Here is a 5,000-nt window from a genome sequence, read left to right on the forward strand (position 1 = left end):
TTTTTGGGCCGTTTTGGCCAGTTTTTGGCCTGTTCTTGCATTGCGCGGTGACCGTCGAGAGCGGAGCAAAACGTCAGCCATCTCAGCACCCTGGAACCCCCCGGGTGGCACAGGGCTGGATGGGGCTTTCGTATAGCAGGGACGGTGCTGCCTCTCGCTTCGCTCGCTGTCCGCCGCTCGCCGCTCGCTCGTGCAGCCAAAAATGGCCAGTTTTGGCCCGTTTTTGGGCCGTTTTGGCCAGTTTTTGGCCTGTTCTTGCATTGCGCGGTGACCGTCGAGAGCGGAGCAAAACGTCAGCCATCTCAGCACCCTGGAACCCCCCGGGTGGCACAGGGCTGGATGGGGCTTTCGTATAGCAGGGACGGTGCTGCCTCTCGCTTCGCTCGCTGTCCGCCGCTCGCCGCTCGCTCGTGCAGCCAAAAATGGCCAGTTTTGGCCCGTTTTTGGGCCGTTTTGGCCAGTTTTTGGCCTGTTCTTGCATTGCGCGGTGACCGTCGAGAGCGGAGCAAAACGTCAGCCATCTCAGCACCCTGGAACCCCCCGGGTGGCACAGGGCTGGATGGGGCTTTCGTATAGCAGGGACGGTGCTGCCTCTCGCTTCGCTCGCTGTCCGCCGCTCGCCGCTCGCTCGTGCAGCCAAAAATGGCCAGTTTTGGCCCGTTTTTGGGCCGTTTTGGCCAGTTTTTGGCCTGTTCTTGCATTGCGCGGTGACCGTCGAGAGCGGAGCAAAACGTCAGCCATCTCAGCACCCTGGAACCCCCCGGGTGGCACAGGGCTGGATGGGGCTTTCGTATAGCAGGGACGGTGCTGCCTCTCGCTTCGCTCGCTGTCCGCCGCTCGCCGCTCGCTCGTGCAGCCAAAAATGGCCAGTTTTGGCCCGTTTTTGGGCCGTTTTGGCCAGTTTTTGGCCTGTTCTTGCATTGCGCGGTGACCGTCGAGAGCGGAGCAAAACGTCAGCCATCTCAGCACCCTGGAACCCCCCGGGTGGCACAGGGCTGGATGGGGCTTTCGTATAGCAGGGACGGTGCTGCCTCTCGCTTCGCTCGCTGTCCGCCGCTCGCCGCTCGCTCGTGCAGCCAAAAATGGCCAGTTTTGGCCCGTTTTTGGGCCGTTTTGGCCAGTTTTTGGCCTGTTCTTGCATTGCGCGGTGACCGTCGAGAGCGGAGCAAAACGTCAGCCATCTCAGCACCCTGGAACCCCCCGGGTGGCACAGGGCTGGATGGGGCTTTCGTATAGCAGGGACGGTGCTGCCTCTCGCTTCGCTCGCTGTCCGCCGCTCGCCGCTCGCTCGTGCAGCCAAAAATGGCCAGTTTTGGCCCGTTTTTGGGCCGTTTTGGCCAGTTTTTGGCCTGTTCTTGCATTGCGCGGTGACCGTCGAGAGCGGAGCAAAACGTCAGCCATCTCAGCACCCTGGAACCCCCCGGGTGGCACAGGGCTGGATGGGGCTTTCGTATAGCAGGGACGGTGCTGCCTCTCGCTTCGCTCGCTGTCCGCCGCTCGCCGCTCGCTCGTGCAGCCAAAAATGGCCAGTTTTGGCCCGTTTTTGGGCCGTTTTGGCCAGTTTTTGGCCTGTTCTTGCATTGCGCGGTGACCGTCGAGAGCGGAGCAAAACGTCAGCCATCTCAGCACCCTGGAACCCCCCGGGTGGCACAGGGCTGGATGGGGCTTTCGTATAGCAGGGACGGTGCTGCCTCTCGCTTCGCTCGCTGTCCGCCGCTCGCCGCTCGCTCGTGCAGCCAAAAATGGCCAGTTTTGGCCCGTTTTTGGGCCGTTTTGGCCAGTTTTTGGCCTGTTCTTGCATTGCGCGGTGACCGTCGAGAGCGGAGCAAAACGTCAGCCATCTCAGCACCCTGGAACCCCCCGGGTGGCACAGGGCTGGATGGGGCTTTCGTATAGCAGGGACGGTGCTGCCTCTCGCTTCGCTCGCTGTCCGCCGCTCGCCGCTCGCTCGCGCAGCCAAAAATGGCCAGTTTTGGCCCGTTTTTGGGCCGTTTTGGCCAGTTTTTGGCCTGTTCTTGCATTGCGCGGTGACCGTCGAGAGCGGAGCAAAACGTCAGCCATCTCAGCACCCTGGAACCCCCCGGGTGGCACAGGGCTGGATGGGGCTTTCGTATAGCAGGGACGGTGCTGCCTCTCGCTTCGCTCGCTGTCCGCCGCTCGCCGCTCGCTCGTGCAGCCAAAAATGGCCAGTTTTGGCCCGTTTTTGGGCCGTTTTGGCCAGTTTTTGGCCTGTTCTTGCATTGCGCGGTGACCGTCGAGAGCGGAGCAAAACGTCAGCCATCTCAGCACCCTGGAACCCCCCGGGTGGCACAGGGCTGGATGGGGCTTTCGTATAGCAGGGACGGTGCTGCCTCTCGCTTCGCTCGCTGTCCGCCGCTCGCCGCTCGCTCGTGCAGCCAAAAATGGCCAGTTTTGGCCCGTTTTTGGGCCGTTTTGGCCAGTTTTTGGCCTGTTCTTGCATTGCGCGGTGACCGTCGAGAGCGGAGCAAAACGTCAGCCATCTCAGCACCCTGGAACCCCCCGGGTGGCACAGGGCTGGATGGGGCTTTCGTATAGCAGGGACGGTGCTGCCTCTCGCTTCGCTCGCTGTCCGCCGCTCGCCGCTCGCTCGTGCAGCCAAAAATGGCCAGTTTTGGCCCGTTTTTGGGCCGTTTTGGCCAGTTTTTGGCCTGTTCTTGCATTGCGCGGTGACCGTCGAGAGCGGAGCAAAACGTCAGCCATCTCAGCACCCTGGAACCCCCCGGGTGGCACAGGGCTGGATGGGGCTTTCGTATAGCAGGGACGGTGCTGCCTCTCGCTTCGCTCGCTGTCCGCCGCTCGCCGCTCGCTCGCGCAGCCAAAAATGGCCAGTTTTGGCCCGTTTTTGGGCCGTTTTGGCCAGTTTTTGGCCTGTTCTTGCATTGCGCGGTGACCGTCGAGAGCGGAGCAAAACGTCAGCCATCTCAGCACCCTGGAACCCCCCGGGTGGCACAGGGCTGGATGGGGCTTTCGTATAGCAGGGACGGTGCTGCCTCTCGCTTCGCTCGCTGTCCGCCGCTCGCCGCTCGCTCGTGCAGCCAAAAATGGCCAGTTTTGGCCCGTTTTTGGGCCGTTTTGGCCAGTTTTTGGCCTGTTCTTGCATTGCGCGGTGACCGTCGAGAGCGGAGCAAAACGTCAGCCATCTCAGCACCCTGGAACCCCCCGGGTGGCACAGGGCTGGATGGGGCTTTCGTATAGCAGGGACGGTGCTGCCTCTCGCTTCGCTCGCTGTCCGCCGCTCGCCGCTCGCTCGTGCAGCCAAAAATGGCCAGTTTTGGCCCGTTTTTGGGCCGTTTTGGCCAGTTTTTGGCCTGTTCTTGCATTGCGCGGTGACCGTCGAGAGCGGAGCAAAACGTCAGCCATCTCAGCACCCTGGAACCCCCCGGGTGGCACAGGGCTGGATGGGGCTTTCGTATAGCAGGGACGGTGCTGCCTCTCGCTTCGCTCGCTGTCCGCCGCTCGCCGCTCGCTCGTGCAGCCAAAAATGGCCAGTTTTGGCCCGTTTTTGGGCCGTTTTGGCCAGTTTTTGGCCTGTTCTTGCATTGCGCGGTGACCGTCGAGAGCGGAGCAAAACGTCAGCCATCTCAGCACCCTGGAACCCCCCGGGTGGCACAGGGCTGGATGGGGCTTTCGTATAGCAGGGACGGTGCTGCCTCTCGCTTCGCTCGCTGTCCGCCGCTCGCCGCTCGCTCGCGCAGCCAAAAATGGCCAGTTTTGGCCCGTTTTTGGGCCGTTTTGGCCAGTTTTTGGCCTGTTCTTGCATTGCGCGGTGACCGTCGAGAGCGGAGCAAAACGTCAGCCATCTCAGCACCCTGGAACCCCCCGGGTGGCACAGGGCTGGATGGGGCTTTCGTATAGCAGGGACGGTGCTGCCTCTCGCTTCGCTCGCTGTCCGCCGCTCGCCGCTCGCGCAGCCAAAAATGGCCAGTTTTGGCCCGTTTTTGGGCCGTTTTGGCCAGTTTTTGGCCTGTTCTTGCATTGCGCGGTGACCGTCGAGAGCGGAGCAAAACGTCAGCCATCTCAGCACCCTGGAACCCCCCGGGTGGCACAGGGCTGGATGGGGCTTTCGTATAGCAGGGACGGTGCTGCCTCTCGCTTCGCTCGCTGTTCGCCGCTCGCCGCTCGCTCGCGCAGCCAAAAATGGCCAGTTTTGGCCCGTTTTTGGGCTGTTTTGGCCAGTTTTTGGCCTGTTCTTGCGTGGTGCGGTGACCGTCGTGAGCGGAGCAAAACGTCAGCCATCTCAGCACCCTGGAACCCCCCGGGTGGCACAGGGCTGGATGGGGCTTTCGTATAGCAGGGACGGTGCTGCCTCTCGCTTCGCTCGCTGTTCGCCGCTCGCCGCTCGCTCGCGCAGCCAAAAATGGCCAGTTTTGGCCCGTTTTTGGGCTGTTTTGGCCTGTTTTTGGGCTGTTCTTGTGTGGCGCGGTGACCGTCGTGAGCGGAGCAAAATGTCAGCCATCTCAGCACCCTGGAACCCCCCGGGTGGCACAGGGCTGGATGGGGCTTTCGTATAGCAGGGACGGTGCTGCCTCGCGCTTCGCTCGCTGTTCGCCGCTCTCCGCTCGCTCGCGCAGCAAAAAATGGCCAGTTTTGGCCCGTTTTTGGGCTGTTTTGGCCAGTTTTTGGCCTGTTCTTGCGTGCCGCGGCGACCGTCGTGAGCGGAGCAAAACGTCAGCCATCTCAGCACCCTGGAACCCCCCGGGTGGCACAGGGCTGGATGGGGCTTTCGTATAGCAGGGACGGTGCTGCCTCTCGCTTCGCTCGCTGTCCGCCGCTCGCTGCTCGCTCGCGCAGCCAAAAATGGCCAGTTTTGGCCCGTTTTTGGGCTGTTTTGGCCTGTTTTTGGGCTGTTCTTGTGTGCCGCGGCGACCGTCGTGAGCGGAGCAAAATGTCAGCCATCTCAGCACCCTGGAACCCCCCGGGTGGCACAGGGCTGGATGGGGCTTTCGTATAGCAGGGACGGTGCTGCCTCTCGCTTCGCT

The sequence above is a fragment of the Musa acuminata genome, unplaced genomic scaffold (assembly GCF_036884655.1).
Source record: "Musa acuminata AAA Group cultivar baxijiao unplaced genomic scaffold, Cavendish_Baxijiao_AAA HiC_scaffold_1126, whole genome shotgun sequence".
NCBI lineage: Eukaryota > Viridiplantae > Streptophyta > Magnoliopsida > Zingiberales > Musaceae > Musa > Musa acuminata.